Source organism: Haemaphysalis longicornis, unplaced genomic scaffold (genome assembly GCF_048455015.1).
Source record: "Haemaphysalis longicornis isolate Haplotype H1 unplaced genomic scaffold, Haemaphysalis longicornis Haplotype H1 scaffold_1, whole genome shotgun sequence".
In the NCBI taxonomy this organism is placed as follows: domain Eukaryota; kingdom Metazoa; phylum Arthropoda; class Arachnida; order Ixodida; family Ixodidae; genus Haemaphysalis; species Haemaphysalis longicornis.
In genome coordinates, this window is record NW_027526203.1 from 101,637,193 (window position 1) to 101,659,548 (window position 22,356).

At 51.6% G+C, this 22,356-nt stretch overlaps 1 pseudogene; it reads right to left on the reverse strand.

Annotated features, from left to right (window-relative positions):
• The window catches only part of LOC144144331 (uncharacterized), a 55,074-nt pseudogene extending 38,919 nt beyond the window's left edge, over positions 1–16,155 (reverse strand).
• Between the last annotated feature and the right edge of the window lie 6,201 nt (positions 16,156–22,356).

Here is a 22,356-nt window from a genome sequence, read left to right on the forward strand (position 1 = left end):
GCACAACCAACTCTTACTCTGAACGTTCTCTCTGACAAAACACTAACAAGGGTGTTCAACATATTACCCGAAACGCCGAATGACCTGAGGTCACTAAGGATCCCATAACGCCAAGCGGTGTCGTAGGCCTTCTCGAGGTCGAAAAAGACAGTTAAACAGTACTGCTTATGTACGAACGCATCCTTGATGTATGAGTCAAGTGCAACCAGTTGATCATTCGTGGATCGCCCCACCCTGAAGCCTGCCTGGCAGCTCTCGAGAAGACCGTTGTACTCAAGGAAGTACACGAGCCTGCGATTTATCATCTTCTCGAAGAGCTTGCACAGGCAGCTCGTCAGGGCAATAGGACGGTCTCTTGAGGGGGACGACGGGTCCTTTCCCTCCTTCAAGAAAGCCACTACAATGGCCTCCCTCCAAGATTGTGGAACGTGCCCCGAAAGCCATACCTTGTTATATAGGTGTAAGAGTGTTAGAAGAGTGTCTGCGTGCAGGTGTTGTATCATTGTGTATGTAATGTTGTCTGGGCCTGGAGCTGAGGGTTTACACGTGCTCAAAGCAGCCCTCAGCTCATGCAGTGAAAACTCTGAGTTATAAGAAGATGATGACCTATTGTTATCTAGTATAGGCTTCTTTTCGGCCGTTTGTTTGTGTTTCATGAAAGTGTTTGTGTAGTGTGCTGAACTAGAAACGTATTGAAAGTGTTGTGCGAGTGTGTCAGCCTGGTCTTCGAGTGTGTCCCCTGTTGTGCTGACCAGAGGCAGGCTGTGTGCTTGTTGTCCTTTGAGTTTCCGTATTCTCGTCCATACTTTCCGTGTGTCTGTGTATGAGTTTATTGATGTTGTGAAGGAACGCCAACTCTCTCGTTTTGCCTCACGGCGCACACGTTTTCCTAACGCCTTGGCCCGTTTGAACAAGAGGAGGTTTCCCGACGTGGGGTACCGACGAAGGATACCCCACGCCTTGTTCTGGGCCTCTCGCGCCCGCCTACAGTCCTCATTCCACCACGGCCTCCGCTGGTTTCGCGGGGCACCAGAGGCGTGGGGAATGGACTTTTCGGCGGCGTCGAGGATGTGCGCCGTGAGGAGTTGGGTAGCTTCTTCGACGTGTAGGTGTCCTATGGATGTGTTATGTAGTTTGGATGTCTCTGTAAATGTATTCCAGTTAGCTCGTGCTTCATTGAACCTATTATGGGAAGATGGACTGCATGGGCCTTTACCTATGTATGTGAGTGAGGTGCGGAAGTGGTCACTACCGTATGGGTCAGTGCCCACAACCCACTCGAGGAGAGGAAAGAGAACTGCTGAGCCAATCGCCAAGTCAAGACATGAGTATGTGTTGTGTCCTATGTTATGGTATGTAGGCTGTTTATTGTTGAAAAGGCATGCTCCAGAGGATGTGAGAAACCTCTCTATCAGGCGACCCCGGGCATCCGTACGAGAAGAGCCCCATAAAGAATTGTGAGCATTAAGGTCGCCTGTTAAGATGTATGGTTCGGGCAGCTGGTCAACCAGCGCCTCGAAGTCGGAGCTCGTAAGTGCAACATCAGGAGGAATGTATATGGAGCATACCGTTATCAACCTATTAAATATTATTGAGCGAACGGCTACAGCCTCAAGGACGGTGTTCAAGGTGACAGGGTGGCATGCTAAGGATTTGCGGGCGATTATGGCAACACCGCCAGAAGAGTGTGTGCAGCCATCCCTGTCTTTCCTGTATACCATGTAACTATTCAAGAAATTTGTGTGTTTGTAATTCAGATGTGTTTCCTGGACACACATTATACTTGGCTGATTGGCGTGCAGAATCTCATAAACGTCGTCAAGATTATTCAGAAGGCCTCTGCAGTTCCATTGAACAATATTTTCTCTTCCCATTATTATGTGTTCAGAGCTACTGGAGTGTGACTATTTATGTAGGGTCTTTCGGGGCTTGCACTCTTGGAAGGGGTTTTCTGACCTTCTCTAGTGACCTGGACGTCGCAGCCCGTTCCTTCCGCTGCGATGAAAGCCGGAAGGGCTCGACGTCCATGTCGTCATCTGAAGGCAAGGGGGTGCCCAGCGGACTGGGCCCCCTTGACATGGTACCCTTTCGGGTGTTCTTTGCCTGCGCTGCCAGTGCCGAAGGCGTGGGGAGCACCACAGATGGCACAGGCAGTGAGGCGGCGGAGGGGGTCGCTGCGACTGCCTCCGTCTCCATCTCGTCCGGGCCGTCGCGTGTGCTTCGGGCCGGTGGAGAGGGGGAAACGGTGGGTGCAGCAGCATCCCCACCGGACGTGGATGCCCCCACAGCCGCTGCTGGCTCAGCGAGCGGTGCGGAGGCGGGTTGGGCTGCAAGAGGCAACCCAGGGGGGGGTGGAGGCGGGACCAAGTCCGACTCTCGGTACTGGGTCCCCGCCGAAACCAGACTCCGCTCCGCCCCCCGGCGAGCCGCGTCGGCGTACCTGCCCAGGGGGAAAGAGGCGAACCTCTTTCGCGCCTCTGGGAAGGTGATGTTCTCGTTTACTTTCAAGGCGATGATCTGTTTTTCTTGTTTGAATTTTTCGCAGCTCCTGGAATAGGCAGCGTGCGGTCCGTGGCAGTTCGCACAGGTGAAGCTCTCGGATTCGCAATTGTCGGTTAGGTGATCGTGTGCTGCACATTTTGCGCACGTCGGTTTACCACGGCAAGAGGTTGTGCCGTGCCCAAACCGCTGACACTTGAAGCAGCGGCGTGGGTTTGGCACGTAGGGTCGGACCGGACATCTCATGAAGCCTGCATTGACCGACTCAGGAAGTGTTGAGCGGTCAAACGTCAAGATGATGTGTTTGGTAGGTATAATTTGATCGTTTCGGCGTATCGTGATTCGCCGCACTGCTGTCACGCCCTGATCGCGAAGGCCGTCAAGCAGATCTGCTTCAGTCTCATTTATTAGATCTCTATCAGAGATGACGCCCTGGCAGCTATTCAGACTGCGATGGGGCGTGATCTTGATATCAACATCGACCATGCGCGTTTGCTTCAAGAGGTTACAGGATTGTTGTTTGTTTTGGACTTCTATTAGGACTTCTCCGGTTGTGAGCTTTTTAGCCTTGTACGATTTGCCTACAAGGCTTTCAAGAAACTTGGAAATGAGAAAGACAGACTGGGAAGTGATGGGTTTTGATTTATCTAGGGATTCCATTACCAGGAAGCGCGAGAAATTATCGGGCTTTGGAATGGAGATCGAAGACAAAGGAGGAAAAGATACTTCGGTGCGGCCCCTTTTCAGGGACCGATCACGTTTGGGGGGGGGGGTTTAGAAAATGCCATATGACACATTGGAAAGCAGGGAGACGGGGGTACTTTCTTCTTTGACCTTACCCTGGTAGTCAAAGAGGTCCCGGAGCTCCCTGCCTGGTGAACAGACAGGGAGCCCATCCGCCAGAGCTTGACCTGGGCTCCGACGGCCACCGTTCGTGGTTTCTAACCCTTCACCTATAAACACATTGCCACGGTTGGATCCAGCGTATGTTTGGGGGCTCGGGGTCCGCGGTATCGCCAGTACCGTCACCAAGATTGCTCAAGGTGCCCCGTGCGGGGGCTAGCATCATCCTCCATAAGGAGAGCAGTAAAATACCTATAAAGAAGGGTGTCAGACAAGGAGACACAATCTCTCCAATGTTATTCACAGCACGTTTACAAGAAGTATTCCAAACGTTGGATTGGGAACAGGTGGGAGTAAGGGTTAATGGAGAATACCTCAGTAACCTCAGATTTGCTGATGACATTGCCTTGCTAAGTAACTCGAGGGACGAATTGCAAAAAGCATGCTTTCCGCACTGGACGAACAGAGTAGAACCGTGGGCCTGAAAATTAATATGCAGAAAACTAAAGTATTGATCAATAACCTCGGGACAGCACAGCGGTTTGAGATAGGTGGCGAGGTAGTGGAAGTGGTAAGCGAATATATCTACTTAGGCCAAGTTGTGACCCCAGATCCCAACCATGAGGCAGAGATAATTAGAAGGATCAGAATGGGGTGGGGTGCGTATGGCAGGCATTCTCAGATAATGAATAGCAGCCTACCATTGTCGCTGAAGGAGAAAGTGTATGACAGCTGCATCTTACTGGTACTCACCTACGGGGCAGAAACTTCGAGGCTCACTAAGAGGGTTCAACTTAAATTCAGAACGACTCAGTGGGCAATGGAGCGGAAAATGATAGGTGTAACATTAAGGGACAAGAAGAGAGCGGAGTGGGTCAGGGAGCAAACTGGTGTTAAAGACATATTAGTAGAAATTAAGAAGAAGAAATGGACGTGGGCAGGGCATGTAATGCGAAGGCAAGATAACCGCAGGTCATTAAGGGTAACAGAGTGGATCCCTAGAGAAGGCAAGCGTTGCAGGGGGCGGCAGAAAGTTAGATGGGCAGATGAGATCAAGAAGTTTGCGGGGATACATTGGTCACAGTTGGCACAGGACCGAGGTAATTGGAGAATAATGGGAGAGGCCTTTGCCCTGCAGTGGGCGTAGATAGGCTGGTGATGATGATGATGATGATGCAAGGATTCTAGCACAGTGGCTAGATTGGGCCAAAATTTCGCGTGCAAGTTAACGAAGCCGAAAAAAATCGCGCCAATCCACCCCGTGAATGTGGTTGGAAAGCAAAGCTGTAAACGGCACCCGTAACGATTACTCATGCGACGTCACTTAAAATCACTCACATCACTCTACAAATAGTAAAACCAGAGAGAAGTGAAATGCACTTAACCACACCATTTATTACTTCAAAGAAATATTCTTGGTAAGGTTAAATCAATGCATGATGCACGTTTGGTTGAGTTGTATTGGTGTAGCAAGAGTGGAAAGTTTTTTTATAAAATCAAAGTAAGCTCCAACCCAGTGTTAGACGATCTGACTTCTCCGTCTCTAACTACTTCTTTAGCGCCTAAAACTATAGGGAGATAGAACGAGACAGGGATACGGGATAGCGCGTGTCCCTGTCTCATTCTATGTCCCTGTAGTTTTTGGCGCTTAAGAAGTAGTTATGGAACACCAACAAGCCCGAACGCAAGCCCTTCTTCTCCGTCTCTGCGCCGCGGATGGAGGTGACGAGACTTGCGGCTGAGAAGGAGGAGGAATAAAATACTTCTGTTCAGATTTCTCAACGGCCAAGAGTGCAGTCTTGGAGAGGGGTTCCTTCTTCTGTGGGGCCCATATGCAGTCCGCGCAGCCTGTGTTCTGTCCACCCGCTGAAGCTGGGTAGGTAGAGAGGGCCTGGACAGCAGCATCTCTACATTGCTCTTGTTGGGTAGTTGACGGAAAGAGAGGAGGGTGCTCAGGGCTAAAGTCGCACACCCCGATTACGGGGCGGAGTAATCCTACTTCTGAGAAAAATTTACATTCAGCGTCGTAGCGATTCGGATGCATTACGTGAAGACACGTAGGCTGTGGGAAGGAGCCCGGATTGTATGAGCCGTAGGGTAGTTTGTTGTTCTGTGGAAAGGTCAGGGTAAGGCGAAGGTACGGTCTGTCTGAGAAGGCGATAATGGTGGATTATCTCCCTGGACGTGACAAGCGGGTGACTGTCCTCGTGCAGCTCCATAGCACGGGAGGTAAAAGTGCAGGGCGTATTTGTTGCCCTCCATTGAAGCGTGAGGCGGTGTCCAGATCAGCTGAATGGAACCGTTTGGGGAGTGGATTTTAGCACGCGCCGTGCAGGTCAGGACACCCAACCCGACTGGTAATTCCAGTAGGCTTGCTGGGAATCGGTGACTACTTTCTGAACTCCTGGTTGAGTGAGAGCCAAGGTGATGGCTGCCTCTTCTGCTGCCGTTATTTGTTGGGTCCTAAGCGAGGTACACGCAAGGAGGTTGGTTCTGGAGGTAGTCACGATGATGGCGTGTTGCTGCTCTCGATGTTAGGAGAAGTCTGTGTACATAACTGCATGAGCCCCACCGAGGGTGGTGTTTAGCGCTTGAGCCCGTGCTTTTCGTTGACCCTCGTCATGTGAGGGGTTCATATTTCTAAGCAATGGGAGCATCTTTAGGTTTAGTCGCCAAGAGTCTGGGAGTACGTCAAGCGGAGTGACATTCTGGGCTGCCCAGCCAATCTGGTGAAGCATGCGGTTACCGACCGCAGTTCGGAGTCGGACCTTCTGGTTAGAAAGATGGCCTTCTATCAGCTCTTCCACCGTCTTGTGGAGCCCGTGCTAAGCAGCCTCAGTGTGGACGCACTCATGAGAAGACCAATGGCCTGCTCAACCGCCTTTCTAATCATTATATAAAGCATCTCTATGTCTTCCTCGTCGAGAAGAAGATAGGGGTTTGTCGTAAGTAACTCTCGAGAGAACAAAAGCTTCAATTAATCGAAAGGTACCGGATTCTTTTAGGCCTCGCTTCTTGGTGGCAACTCGCCTGATCATGTGTATGATAAGATTAATGCTGTTTTTCAGGCGCTGCAAGGAGACGTGACTCTTGGTGTTAGTCTGGATACTGGGGCTTGGAGAGATGGCCTGACAATAAAAGAGTATTTGAATGTATTCTTTGATTTGGCGTGAGGGCGGACGACAAGGAGCTGTGATTTTTTACGTGAGCACTGGAGGCCACAGGCTTTAGCACATTGGCGTACTAAAAGTGAGATGCCATGGATTGGTGTGAGCTTCCTTTAATTTTTGTATCTCTTAGCACATGAGCCAGGTGCGCACAGGGCCGCTAGACGGGCGTGAGTGGTCGTGTGACGCTTTCGCGTGGCATTCAGCGAGAAGGCAGGGGGTAAACCAGTAGATGTGCTTGGTGAGTACACCATTTGTCTTCCCGTGTTCGCGTGGGCTCGTAGCTGAATCGGTAAGACAACGGGCTCTCGCTTTGTTAGTCTATTAGTTCCAGGTTCGATTCCCGGCGGTTCCAGTAAATTCTTTTATTTGTTCGCTGGAGTTTTCTGGTGACAGCAACGGTCGCGAAAGAACCCTTGGGGGGTAGAGGTAGAAAGCTTTGCTTTAAAAAGCTTTCAGTTTAGTGTTATTTACAGGCTTTGGCGCATTCATGATAGCCAACCCTTTTTCTGAGGTGTGTTGTAAGCAATTTTAGATGCAAAGCATCTCTTAGTCGACCCTCCGTCGTGGGCGTCCGCACCTCTCCTCTCCACAACAGCTGTGGTAACGCCGCTCTCTCCCCTCCTCCTCTCCACACCACCTGTGCGCTAGCGCGCGCTGCTCCTCCTCTCCTTTCCCTATGCTCTGCGAATAAACCCGTCCGCGCTCCCCTCAGTTGCTTCTTCGGTACTGCGCCGTCCGATAACTGGAAATAGACGCCAACGATTCCGTCAGCGAACTGGCTGGCAAACCTTCAACTAGCGCTAGCCAGCACACTGTCAGAGTCGCGAGCACCTCCGAAGACAAGGCTGCGCAGAGGAGAGCTCGCGACGCCGAACGTAATCGGCCACGTCGAGCAGCGGATTCCTCGCTTCGAGAACGGGAAGCCGCTTTGAAACGTCAGCGGCGAGTAGCTGATCCAGATGGCGTTCGGCAACGTGACAACGCTTCGAAACGACAGCGCCGAACAGCGGATTCTTCGGTTCGAGAACAAGAAGCCGCAAAACGTTCCCCACTATTTGATAAGTAAAAAAGACATTCAATACGCTACTACACGTGTCTTTACTCTAACAACCAATTAATACGGTACTACTCTACGGCTTTGCATCTCCTCAGGGTTCGCACGTGGGAAGATGGTGTAAATTTTTTATCAATGTCGTGCCCCAAATATGCTACTTTTTGCCCGAGCAGCCTGCATTTTTCTGCGTTCACCTTGATAAAATGCGTACTGAGGCGCATGAGCACTTGCTCCACTCTTTTTTTTGCACTCTTTGTGCGTTTTGCCTCCAATTATCACGTCGTCTAGATAGCAAGCAGTGCCTGGCATTCCCTGCAGGATCTGATTCATCACGTCCTGTCAAACAGCCGGGGCACTCGCTACGCCATGAGGCGATCGCGGGAACCTGAAAAGGCCCAAATGCGTGTTGACAGTGAGCAATTCCTGTGCTCCCTCGTCCAGTTCGAACTGCAAGTACGCCTGGGTAATGTCAATGACCGAGAACATGGTTCCGCCTTGTAGTGCTGCGAAAATATCATCGGGCACAAGCAGAGGATAATGGTCCAATTCTGTACCCCATTAACTGTGCAATGGTAGTCGCCCAAATCCTCCGACCTATGCCGTCCTTTTTAGGTACGATCACAAGTGGTGTGGCCCAAGAACTGTGCCTGACCCTATAGATTATTCCCGCTTTTTCCAGCTTAGCTAGTGCCGGTTCAACCCGTTCGCTAAGAGCGTACGGCACTGGTCGCGCCGGGACACGCCCGACCACGGGACGGGCGTGTCCCGACGGGACACGCCGCTTCCTTGAGTACAATGCTAGCTTCAAATCCTTTTATCGAGCCGTACCCCGGTGCAAACACAACAACGATATTTCTCGGTCAGCGTCAACTGCTCTCTCTCTCGCACCACTTCCTGCCATTTTATCTTTATCTTTTTATGCCAGTTACGCCCGAACAAAGAAGGCATTCTCGCTCCCTCAGTTTATTTAGCGATAACAAGTGGCAGTCGCACGCGTTGGTCATGGTATTGCACTGTTACATCCACGATACCTTTTCGATACTGGCGTGCCATTGTAAGTTAAGAGTTTCACATTTCCTTTCCGGAAACTGGCTTTTGGAAAATGCTTCGCGAATTTGGCTTCCGACATCACAGACATAGCTGCGCCAGTGTCAAGTTCCATGGCTACTTTTCCATTTAACTCTACGTTGACTACAATGGCAGGCGCTCCCGAGCTCTGGTTCGTGTGACTAATCGTTAGCAATTCTTTATCAGAGCCCTCGTTTAAAAGCTGGTTCACTTCTTTCGTTTTACACATTTTTGCAACATGTCCTTTCTTGTCACAATTAAAACAAGTACTGTTCAAAAATGGACAACTTACAGGTGCATGGGGCCCTCCACACCGGTGACATGGTTTCCACCAGGGGTAAAAAGTCTTTGGCTTTCTTTTTTCCAGCGTGCCGGGCTTGGGGGGCGTGGCTCGGTTAAATGGTGCTTTTCTCGCCGCTGGCCGCGATGTCGTGGCTTGTGGTTGCCACTGCACTTCGGTGTCGCCAGGTGCCCGTCCAGCGTTGTCACTCGTGAACACCTCCTTCGTGTATTGCGTTGCGGTTTCAATGGCTGTAGCAACGCTGCAGGCCCGGTCCCAGGGAAGTTAAGCATCCGTCATGGCCAGAAGTCGGCAGCGTATGGCATCCGCTTCTAGCCCGGCAATGAGACAGTCTCGAAGAGCGTCCTCCAGGAACCCGCCGAACTCGCATGTGGCCTCCAATTTCTTTCGCTCGACCACGAACTCCGTCACGCTCTCATGCGCCTCTTGCTTACGTTGATTGAAGCAGTATCTTTCTGGGGCCACTGAACGTTTTGGAGCATAGTGCTTTTTAAGCACACTGGTAGCTTCTTTATAAAGTTCACTTGCTCGGCGTTTTTGGCAGGAGTAGATTACGGAGAGTGACGTAAGCCTTTTTCCCGATGGCTGCAAGGCATAGCTACAGCTTCTCTTCCGCGATGTCGTTGGCGGTGACGAACAGCTCGAAACACTCGATATAAACATCGATGTTTCCGCTGCCCGGCTAGAACTCCGGAAGCTTGACGACGTTAGAAGCCTTTATCGCTGCCGGGGCTGTGGCCATCTTCACTGTTTGGTTTTGGACCCCACCCTTGTCGCCAGATTGTTGTAGCAGAAACCGAGCCGGTTTCTTTCAGGAAGAGCCTTTATTCCGTGGCGCAGACTGGGAGCCGCAATGCAACAATCCCCAGCGTCGTACAATGCATGAGCTTATCTACACATGAGGCATCAGTGACGCATGCGCATCAGCACCAGTGCGTCGGCGCTTCCAGCCCTAACATAAATAATGATAACGCGGCACGAGCGCGTGAACGTGACATGACGGGACGGTTGGGGGAAGCAATCCGTTTCTGAGTTTTACAGAAGGTCTACCAGGGCACAAGGGACAGCAGGACAGGGGAAGATGCAGATCACGAGCACGGCAGAGAACGAATACAAAAAACGGATAAAATGATCAAGATGAGTCAACATTGAGCATGAGAATTCACCATCGAGGAAGCACTTGAACTGCATATATGTTTGCATATCTGTCACCGTTTCCTTACTCGGGTGCCCTGCTAGAAGGTGTGGAGAGTCGACTCAAGAGACCAAACAACCCCACCGAATCTACAGGGAACAGGTAACGAAGGGAGTGGCCGTCTGATGTGCGGATTTTGCCGACCAGAGCGGTAAGAATGAGTCAGAGTCTTCAACGAACAACAAAACGAAGAGTTATATTTGGACAAGCAAAGCACTATACAAGCACGAGGAGATATAACGTAACCGAGAGTTAACTTAGAAGGAATACAAATGCGAGAAACAGTTCAAAATTAGGCAAAATTATACAATCAGGAGCGTTAACAAATAGATGTTACGAAATGGAGCAGTTAACTAAAAAGAAAACGAACAGTTCGATGCATATGAGAGACAGAGTCCCACAATATTCACCGACCGGGCCCGATGATGCACCGCTGTCGGAGGCGATACGGCTACCTTTGAAGCGTGGCTTCGTCGTACGCCAGGCCGTCCGAGTCAATCACGGTGATTCCAGGCCCGAGAGTACGTTTGAGTCCTCCAAGGCACGGGTCGCCGATGATATGGTGCGCGAACTGGCACAACCGTTGTCACATCACGATGTCCAAACGTAGCTGATTTGCTTAGGCGCGACTTCTCTTTTTATAACTGAGCCGGCGCTGAGAGAAAGGGCACAACACACAACGCGGCCGCAGCAGTCGAGCGAACAACTTCCCTCTTTCTCCCGTCTGGAATCATCGGCACGCCTTAGCACTGCCAAAGCTACGCTCGCCCCCTCGAAAGTGCTCGAATCTTCGACGAAAACGGAGCGGCGGAGGTTTTATTTTTGTTGTTTTCTTGCCGGCAAGCCAGGGGGCAAGCGGAGCCATAGACGACTCGTGCGAGAAAGTTCCATGGTTTTCCTGGGGCGAATAGAATTGCAATTGCACAAATCGAACGACTGGGTAACCAGAACTAGGTGCTGTTCAACAATATCAATAGGTTGTATGATATTTTTCGACGCCGTACGCTTGAGTTTGTGACACAGCCCCCCAGTTTAAGAATATTATGCAATAATATTCCCGAAATTCCCAAAGTCGGGCGTACGCGTCGTTCACACCTAGCGAACAAAAGATGCAGTGCGTACTAACACAGAATCAAGTGCTGTACAATTGTTCTAAATAATAAATAATGACGCGTACATAGTTTCCGTACATCACAAGGGTTTGGCACAGATTCATTCTAAATATACAGCCTACGTACTAATGGCAAGTTCAAGAACAATACGGTTGCTCTGAGGTAACTGAAAACGCAGAACAAGCTAATCACCATAACAGAGTTCTGGTCAAAGTCATTAGTGTGAAACTTGTGTAAAATACAAAGTGCATTGTACTGCAAAAGTCTCGTACGCTGACATACAAAGAGTGCGATTTAGTATAGACGTTTTCCTTTACGCGTGGGTTCAAACTTGTACTCTTTCTGGCAGCTCATTCGCTTGCCGACTTTTGTAAGGCCGGTTTTCAATGACTGCTTGTTTCCATGCCGTTCGGCACTCCTTGCCTTTCGGGGCGGCTCCGTCGCAGGGGCCGCAGAATTTCAGTGCCGAAACGCGCTGGCTTCGCTTTTGCCGGGGCTCCTGTTACGACGGGCACGGCTTCGCCTTTATCCGAGGCATCGAATCGGGGTTTCCCAAAAGCCGGCCCTTCTTTCGAAGGGGCGCGTGGTTTGTCTTCCACCACTAATGTCAGTGGATCGTCGCGGACGCTGATGTACGGCGAGCCCTCTCCGCGGAGTGCGGCTCCGTTCACACGGGGGTTTCAAACTTGACCTTAGAGTCGGTCGATCTTCTGTTCAAACTGTCAGCTACGCACACGGCGCTAGTCTCCCCAGCGACCTCGCAGTCTCCAACTGGGTCTTCCTGCACAATAATAAGCGTGCTTCTAAGCTTGCTTTTCGGAAAGACCACGGTTTCTTCAACAACTTGACCAGCAATATCGGATACATTCCCGTCCAGGGCGTTCGGCCCCAATGTCATGACGGTATTCACAACCGGGATGCTATCGCCATCCCCAAGCTCCGCATCAGCAGTAGGATCATCATCCTTCGAGGTCTGAAGTGGTGCGCTTTCGCAAATATCTGGAGGAGTTTCCTCCTTGCGGATCGCGGATATATTCACATCTTCGCTTCCGGAGCTTCCCTGGCTTTCCTTCGCCTTCTCAGGGTGAGTACTTCTGCCAGTATTCTCTTCTCTCGCGTGTTCCTCATCGCGCTTGTTAGCTTGGTCGTGGCCCGAATGAAGATCGAATAGGAGAAACTAGGTTTTGAGAATTTAAAGGTTTAATAATAGAGAAAAAACTGAGGTTACAGTGGATCAGGACAGAGGAGCACGGGAAGAAAACGTGTGACGCGGTGTACAGGCGTGGGGTGACTCTCTGAGCGAAGTGCATGTACACGTGAGAGAGTTAAAACTCGAACATAAACACTCGCGTTGAGTCTGGCGGCGCCTCATGTTCTCGGGCATAAGCACACCGGAGTCAGGGGCGCGTTCGGGCTCTTGAGAAGCTCGGGTCCTCGCGGCGCGGCCATGGCAGTAAATTGCGTTTTAAATGCATAGCATTTTAGTAACTCACAATGTCACGCGGCGTTGGCGTGCCTTGTCGTAGTCCGCAGGCGCGCCTTGTCGTAGTCCGCCCTGCGCGCCTTGTCGTAGTCCGCAGCCAGGCCACTACACTATAAAAGAAACAACAGTTTCGGGCGCCCGGTTTCGAACCCATGACGCCGCGGGCGGAACGCAAGGTGCCCGGCGCACTACCGACCGAGCCACGAAGCCGACACCGATTTCGATGCACCGAACGCGCCTTATATCCTTCACTCATTTCTGGTTTGTTTCAAAAGCGCCACAAGTTGTCCCGCGCCTCCGAAAGATGGCGACACGGGTCCCGCGATCGAGAGATACGACTTGCCGGCGCACCCCCTCGGAAATGCTGTGCATTTGATCGTGCCCCTCGCGAGGGGGATGTCTTTTAAATGCATAGCATTTTAGTAACTCACACTGTCACGCGGCGTTGGCGTGCCTTGTCGTAGTCCGCCCTGCGCGCCTTGTCGTAGTCCGCAGGCGCGCCTTGTCGTAGTCCGCAGCCAGGCCACTACACTATAAAAGAAACAACAGTTTCCGGCGCCCGGTTTCGAACCCATGACGCCGCGGGCGGAACGCAAGGTGCCCGGCGCACTACCGACCGAGCCACGAAACCGACACAGATTTCGATGCACCGAACGCGCCTTATATCCTTCACTCATTTCTGGTTTGTTTCAAAAGCGCCACAAGTTGTCCCGCGCCTCCGAAAGATGGCGACACGGGTCCCGCGATCGAGAGATACGACTTGCCGGCGCACCCCCTCGGAAATGCTGTGCATTTGATCGTGCCCCTCGCGAGGGGGATGTCTTTTTGTAGGTAATTGCCCTAAGTTCTCGTCTGTATTGGTGATGTGTTGGGTGCATATGCTTCGGCAGTGGTTTTATGATTAAGTTCTCTCTTTTTCCTTTATACTTTCTTAGCACACGTGTCTGCTCGAATTTCTGTGCGTCTTCGGGCGGCAGCTTCGGTGGTGTCGACTGACTAAGCGGCCCGTGGCCGACCGTTTTCGTTTCTCGGGGGAGAGAATTCTCCGAATCGTCGGAGCTAGCTGACACGCCTGTCCTTAATTTTGTGCCTGTCCTCAGGCACAAGTGCCCGCGTAGATTGACGTCCGTTCGTATCAGAAACACAACTGTCTACGTTTGCGTAAATGCTCGATGTTGGCGTTTGTTTTTCGTCGTTCCGGATATTAAAAACTTCGTGTTGTCGGCGTCCGTCTCGATGAGGTCGGCGAATTTCGAACTCGCTTGATTTCTGCGTACCGTTGGATTCATTTCGTCGGACACGAACTTGGCAGCGTTTACGGCGTAGCGTTGGTCACGTCGCTTCCTTCGGCGACTGAGTCCGTATAGCTGCTTGCGTGGTTGATGCGCGTGGGAACGTTGGTGTCCGTTTTGTTCGTTGGCGGCGTGCGGTCTGTGAGGATCGCAAAGATCGCTGTGTTGAGGGCGTTTCGCTCGGCGTGTGCGTTTCGGGTGGTGCGGGGCCCGTTTACCTTTTCGTTCCGCGTGCGGCGGTGTGGCGTTGTCGTCGGGTCGCGTGGCTGATTGGCCAAAATCGTTGTGGTTCCGTGCTTCCTTAAGCCGCGGCTCTCCTCGGAAGTGAAGCCATTGTGGTGGCAAAGTGGGCGTAGTTCGTCTGGTTCGTTCGGTCTCACAATCTTTGTCGTCGCAGGCGTGGCTTCCTCAGTAGGGTATTCGATGCCTTTGTGCCGACCGACCTCGTTCGTTGTCGTTCTCGCCGTGTCCGTGTTGTCGCTCAAGCTCTCGTCACTTGCCGGTTGGTTCGAAAGTGCTGCGGTCGGAATTACTCTCGCGCAAGCAGCCTCGATGGCGTCTCGTTCGCCTGGTGCCCGTATGCTCGCGGCTGCATCCTACTGTACGATGACGGCGTTTGTCGGATGAGTCTCGATCGGAACAGCGGGCGCCGGGGAAGTTGGACGGTCCGGCTCGGACGTGCCACGTGCGCTAGGTGCGTCGTTGCTCGCAGACGGTCAACCTGCGGGAGTGCGATTTCGTTTTTGGCTGAACCAGGGCCTTAGCAGCGGTTGCCGGAGAGCTCGTACGTTCCGGCTGGATTGAACCGCGCGCTCTTGGCGTTTCGTTTCTCGTGGCGAGGTTGGTTCCTTTGGTTGTTACATTCTGTGGCCAAGTCCGGATGGCAGCAGCGGGAGCGGAGGACGTCATGAATAACGATTCCTCCGTGCGTGCTGGCTTGGTGGTGTTCTGTGAGTCGTGCGATTCGTTGGTCGTTGCCAGCGTCTCTGGTCTAGGTACGATGTCGTTCATGGGCGGTACCTGGACTGGAACAGCGGGTTCTAGGGTTTTCGTGCGTGCCAACTCGGGTGCGTTCTGTGCGCTGTTCGTTTCGGTTGTAGTGGTCAGCTCCACCAGTCCGGGTTCGATGTCGTTCGTCACCACTGGTGCGTTTCGTGCACTTAGCGTCTCGTTCGTCGGGCCATGTCCACCAATCCGGGTGCGTTGTCGTTCGTTGCGTGGCCTGGGGCCGGGGCAGCATGTGCGTAAAATGTCGTACGTGCTGGCGCAGTTGCATTCCGCGCTCTGAGCGTTTTGTTCGTGAGCTCCACCAATTCGATTACGCTGGCGTTCGTAGGCAAGGTCTGGACCGGAGGAGCGGGTGCCAGGTACGTGCTGCGTTCTGGCTCGTGCGCGCTGTGTGCGTTGCGTGTCTCGTTGCTCGTTGCAGGAAAGACTTGCGCGTGGATGGTGTAGCTCGTCGGTGGGCTCGGTGTGAGAGCAGCGGGTGTTCGTGATCTCTCCAGGAATTCGCTGAGCTTCGCTTTCGTTTCCGTAATCGTGGCGATCACGTGGGAGAGGTCCGGTGAGCAGGCGATGCACCGTTTTGCATGCGTTGTGTCGTTCGCGTGCGTGCCGTTGTGCGTGCTCCGCGTCTCCGGACCAATGTGTGCGTCGTGTCGTTGAAGGGCTGCTGCTGGCTCTGGCACCGTGGGAAACGTGTGGCCGACTCTCGCCAGTTGTCTCGGAAGACGTTCTCGTTCTTCACGCAGCCTCCCGTTCTCGAAAAGCGCCGCTTGCATGTTCGTCGGCCGTTCGTCGTCATAGGCAGCCTGAAGTATCGTTGGCACATTCATTCGGTTGGAGAGCTGGCGACGTTTTTCGTTGTCCTCCAAGAGACGCGAGACGATGTCATCCTTCCGGCCCGACCAATTGAGCCCTCGTGATCGTAGTTCGCTTACCAACTGCTACTTCTTCGTTGAACGCAGGACGTCGCGTTCCGTTGAAGTCAGGAGCCGGTCGATCGCCGTTGACGTGGAGTCCGTCGTTACCCCTCGCCGGCGGGCACTCTCGTAGTCGTGGTCCGTTTGGTCCCCGTCGTTCGTGTCCTCGTCCGTTCGTTCCGTGGCCTCAAATCCTGATACTGTCGGCTGCGCCATGTCAGCTTGGTCGTGCTCGAATGAAGATCGAATAGGAGAAACTATGTTTGAGAATTTAAAGGTTTAATAATAGAGAAAAACTGAGGTTACAGTGGATCAGGACAGAGGAGCACGGGGAGAAAACGTCTACCGTCGTGTACAGGCGTGGGGCAACTCTCTGAGCGAACTGCACGTACATGTGAGAGAGCAAAAATCCGAACATAAACACTCGCGTTGAGTCTGGCGTCGCCTCATGTTCTCGAGCATAAACACACCAGAGTTAGGGGTGCGTTCGGGCACTTGAGAAGCTCCGGTCCTCGCGGCGCGGCCGTGGCAGTAAATTGTGTTTTTCTGCGCGTGTTCGGGTGGCAGCTTCGGTCGTGTCGAGTGACTAAGCGCCCCGTGGCCGACCATTTTCGTTTCTCTGTGGAGAGAATTCTCCGAATCGTCGAAGCTAGCTGACAGCTCATCTTTCCGAACAAACACATTTTGCACTATCTCTGTCCTCATATTCCTGTCTTGCGACACGGCAGCCTCAGCTGCCTCTCCAGCCGATACATTGGGGCGTGGCTCCTCAATGAATGGCTCTTCCACCGCCACAGCCGGTGGTTCTTCTTGGGCTGTAAAAGTTATTGGGTCGTCGGGATCCCTGACTCCGTTGATGTTGCCGAGGATGAGGTCGTACATGGACCTCTCCATACACAGGGTGGTTACACTTCTGCTGAAGTAGGGAGTTTCCACCTCTATCTAGGCTACCGGCAACTTTCGAATTGAGCCGTCCATAAAGTACACTGGGTTTCTTTCCCCAGTGTACTCCTGCTCTCGGACTAAGTCCGTTCGCACAATAACTGTGCTGGTGCCGGTGGAGTGCAAAACGGTAATGGTTTTGCCTCACAATTTTCCCTCAGCCACCGGCACTGTCTTCGACCCGATTGCCGTAATGGCACCCACGACGTACATTTTCTTGACCTTTTTCGCTCCTCGCTGCCAGCAGTATCACCGTACTGCTTGGGTGCCCTGGTCGGTACGCATTTACCAAAATCCTGGCGCCTTTCTCTTCCCTAACGCTCACATCAGATGTCCTGTCGCGGACGCCAGAAATTGCCACCGTTTCCTTACTCGGGTGCGCTGCTAGGAGGTGTGGGGGAGTCGACTTAAGCCAGCAAACAACCCCACCGAATCTAAGGGCACAGGTGACGAATGGGGTGGCCGTCTGATGTGCGGCTTTCGCCGACCAGAGCGGTAAGAATGAGTCAGAGCCTTGAACGCACAACCAAAGAAAGACTTATATTTGGACAGGCAAAACACAATACAAGCACGAGGACATATAACCATAACGTAACCGAGAAGTAACTTAGAATGAATACAAATGCGAGAAACAGCTCAAAATTAAGTAAAATTATACAATCACGAGCGTTAAAAAACAGATATTACGAAATAGAGCAGTGAACTAAACAGAAAACGAACAGTTCTATGCATGTGAGAGACAGACTCTTACAATATTCACCGACCGGGCCGGATGATGCACCGCTGTCGGAGGTGATACGGCTACCTGTGAAGCGTGACTTCGTCATAGGAGAGGCCGTCTGAGACGACCACGGTGATTCGAGGCCCGGGAGTACGCTGGAGTCCTCCAGGGCGCGGGTCGCCGAAGGTGTGGTGCACAAACTGGCTTTGTCACATCACGATGTCCAAACGTAGCTGATTTGCGTAGGCGCGACTTCTCTTTTCAATGCAGAGCATTTCAGTAACTCACGATGTCACCCGCGTTGGCGTCCGTAGTCCGCGTCCGCATCGCTCCCCCTACACTATATAAATACTTGCCGGCGCCAGGTTTCGATCCTACGACTCTGCGGGCGGAACGCAAGGTGGACGGTACTCTACCAACTGAGCCACAAAGCCGACACAGAACGGAAGGTTACGAACGTGCCTTATATCCTTGACTCATTCAACCGTCGGCCAGAGGTGCGCCCTCTCCCCCGCGTCCTCCTCGCCTTCTCTCCGCTCGCAACGCCCTCTCTCGCCGCGTTCGGTTCGGGCGCACAACAGGTGGGGACGTGCGCAACACCCTCTCTCGCCGCGTTAGGTTCGCGCGCAAGAACAGGTGGGGCGCTCGCATCGCGCTCTCTCGCCGCGGTCGGTTCGCGCTTAAACCACATGTGTCGTTCGCGCGCTGCGGTCGCTAACATCTGTGGCGTGATCGTGACGTCAGCATCACGGGTTCGCGTGGTGGCGATTTCGGCGCTATAACACTCTCTCGCGAGGGGCATTGGATTGGATTCGATTGGATTGGCTTGGATTGGCTTGGATTTGAATTGGATTGGATTAAAGTGGATTGTGTTGGATTGTGTTGCGTCATAGCCGTGCCACGTTGCGTCATAGCCGCTCCACGTTGCGTCATAGCCGCGGCAGGGGGTTCACGGCATGTTTCACCATCGACTTCATCGACAATGTCTACGCTGGAAGACAACAATTACAACAACAACAACCAATACGTAATCCGTACGACTTGCAGGCGCGCCCACCCGCAGAAATGCTCTGCATTTGATCGTGCCCCTCGCGAAAGGGATGATTCTTCTTTTTTCCGAGTGCTGCCTACACGGCGTACGTGCCGTAGCGATTCAAGTAGTCGCGTTCGACTTATGCGGTCGACGCAAGAATTCATAAACTGGCGATGGTTGTCGCCCTGTCAGTCGTCGTTCAACAGCTCCAGCGTCTTCTGGCACTACAGCTTTGCAGTTATCTGTGGGCGTTCAACTGTCCACCATCGGCCGACCAGGTGAGTGTTTTTTATAACTGCGCCGGCGCGGAGAGAGAGGGCACAAGACAACGCGCCCGCCGACGTTGAACGAACAACTTCCCTCTTTCTCCCTTCTGGAATCACCCGCGCGCCTTAGCACTGGCAAAGCTACGCTCGCCCCCTCGAAAGTGCTCGGGCAAAGCTACGCTCGCCCCCTCGAAAGTGCTCGGAGCTTCGACGAAACCACAGCAGCGGAGGTTTTATTTTGGTTATTTTTTTGCCGGCGAGCCGGCGGGTAAGTGGAGCCATAGACGCCTCGTGCGAGAAAGTTCCAGGGTTTTCCCGGGGCGAATTGATTTGCAATTGCATGAATCGAACGACTGGGTAACCAGAATTAGGTGCTGTTCAACAATATGAAAAGGTTGTATGATATTTTTCGACGCCGTACGCTTGAGTTTGTGACAATATTAAGATGACATGTATGAAGAACGACATGTTGATTCATAAATGAGCTTTCACATATTCGTTTAAAAAGTACCGCTGATTGCCTCTCCTCCCTAGGCTTGGTTTCGCGTGATAGATCTCTCTTCTTTCTTCTTTATTTCTTCTTTTCCTGTCTCTTAAAAACTGTTTTTGACTTCGGTCCAGTTGGTTTAATTTTATTGGCGTCACCCGTGATACGTCTGTGGTACGGGTTGGGCTTTTATGTTACTTTATAGCCCTTAATTTTGTCTGTATGTCTGTCTCGGTACGCACCTGCGCTCGATATTAGGCGGCCGCGACAAAAGCAAGCAGGAAATCCTGGGAATTCTTCCCGTATAGTTTAACCGTTGGAACCGCGGAGGTTACACGAGCAGTTAAATCCCACCCGTACGTTCAGCGCCGCTGGTTTTCAGCCGTTGGTTTATTGCATTAAGCGATGAAAGTGTCTGCAAGCGGTTTCCGCGCGAAAGTGAATTTGGCAAAAATTACTAAGACAGTGATTGGCTTATCATGAAGCACTCTTTCTTTTTGTTCCTCAATTCATCACAAAACCTGCATTGCATAAATAGACTAACGTGTCCATGAAAAACCGATGTTTTTTTTAATAAAAAAGTTCACTAGACTCTGTGTTATGTTGATTTTACATACCTTCTGGAATTGTCCCCTTCCCGTTTTTGCACCCTTTGGGGTCCTCTAGAAAAGGAAGTGCGGTCACCGCTCAGTATATACTGCGTTCTCATTTTCCTTTGCTTGTCAGAACGCGGGCTATGTGGCATGCACGAGTTCTATTCTTTCTAATAAAATGGCAGCTTCTGTCTATCTGCGTTGGGTTCGGCGAGGAATTATCAGAACATTCGTTCAATGATACGTTTCAGTTTGCTCCATCCACGTTGGCAGCCCATTGACAGTCTTTTTGTCCTCAGAGCTTTCGAGGGTTCATGTGGTATGTTTGGGGGTACGTATGTGGAGTATGGGTATTCAGCGATTGCGTAGAGATAGAACACCCGCCTCGCGTGCAGAAGGACCGTGGTCCGAATACCGGTGCCGGACAATTCCCACCGGATTAAAAAAAAATCCTTGTATTGATGGAATTGCACAAAGGGGCTTGGGGTGTGGCCTGACCCCGGCGACCATTGCCGGTAATGGACTCCCTCACCAGAACAGGACTGGCCACCCTGGTGTAGTACCGGCCCCAACCTCCCATGAATACGCCAATTAACCCATGGCCCTCAGGCCCTCAGGGCGGCGGTCAGACCTGTAACGCAACAGAGGGTGCTAAGAATCCCTGGATCCGGACAGGCCGCCAATGGAATCTGAACCTGGCAACGTTTAACGCGCGAAGCTTATCTAGCGGAGCAAGTCTCGAGGTGTTGTTCGAGGAATTAGAGGGCATTAAATGGGATGAAATAGGGCTTAGCGAGGTTAGGAGGGCAGGCGAAGCCTTTACGGTGCTGAAAAATGGACACGTCCTATGTTACCGTAGTCTAGAAGACAGAAGAGAACTGGGAGTGGGATTTCTAGTCAATAAAAGCATAGCTGGCAACATAGACGAATACTATAGCATTAACGAAAGGGCAGCAGGTCTTGTAATTAGGCTCAATAAGAGGTACAAGCTCAAGGTGGTGCAGGGCTACGCGCCCACATCCACCAACGACGACCAAGTAGTGGAACGCTTCTATGAAGATGTGGAATCGGCAATGGCTAAAGTAAAAACACACTATACCGTAGTTATGAGGGACTTCAATGCTAAAGTAGGCGATAATCAGGCTGGAGACAAGGCAGTTGGGAACTATGGTCTGGGCTTTAGAAATAGCAGGGGGGACCTACTAGTTGATTTTGTAGAACGGAATAACCTACGCATAATGAATACCTTCTTCTTTAAACGGGAAAGTCGGAAGTGGACCTGGAGGAGCCCGAATGGGGAGCACGAAAATGAAATAGACTTCATATTATGCGATAACCCTGGCTTCATGCAGGATGTGGAAGTGCTCGGAAGGTAAGGTGTAGTGACCACCGTATGGTAAGATCTCGAATTAGGCTATATTTGAGGAGGGACCGCAACAAGCTAGTACGAAAGAAGCCGATAAATGAGCTAACAGTAAGACGTAAAGTAGAAGAATTCAGGATCGCACGGCAGAACCGATATTCCGCTCTTAACGAGGAAGCCGAGCTTACGACAGAGGAAGCCAGCGACAACCTTACAAGCATTATCACGGAGTGTGCAGTAGAAGTCGGGGGCACTATGGCTAGACAGGATACTGGTAAACATTCACATTAGACGAAATATCTAATCAGGAAACGGCAAACCATGACAATCTCTACCGCAGCTCATAGAATAGAACTAGCGGAGCTCTAGAAGTTATTCAATAAGCGTAAGACAGCTGATATACGGAAGTATAATATGGAGAGGATCGAATACGCTGTAAAGAACGGAAATAGCCTGAAAGAAGTGAAGAGACGTCTTGGCGTGGGGAAAAATCAGATGCATGCATTTAAGAATAAGCAAGGCAATGTCATCACAAATAGGGATAAAATAGTCCCAGTGGCCGAGGAGTTCTATAGGGATCTGTACAGTAGCCGGGACATCCAGGATAATGCCGAACGAGACAGTAGTTCAGAGGAGACAGACATCCCACCAGTAACGACCGAAGAAGTAAGGAAGGCTTTGAAAAAATTGAAAGGGGGCAAAGCACCTGGTGAGGATCAGATAACAGCAGACCTCTTGAAGGATGGCAGAGAAATTGTGCTTGAAAAACTGGCAAACCTGTTTACGCAATGCCTAATGACCGCAATGGTACCGGAATCTTGGAAGAACGCGAACATCATCCTAATCCATAAGAAAGGCGACATGAAGCACTTGAAAAATTACAGGCCCATCAGCTTACTGTCAGTCGTCTACAAGGTACTTACCAAGGTAATCGCTAACCGAATTTCTGCAACCTTAGATTTCAGTCAACCTAAAGAACAAGCAGGGTTCTATAAAGGTTATTTAACAATGG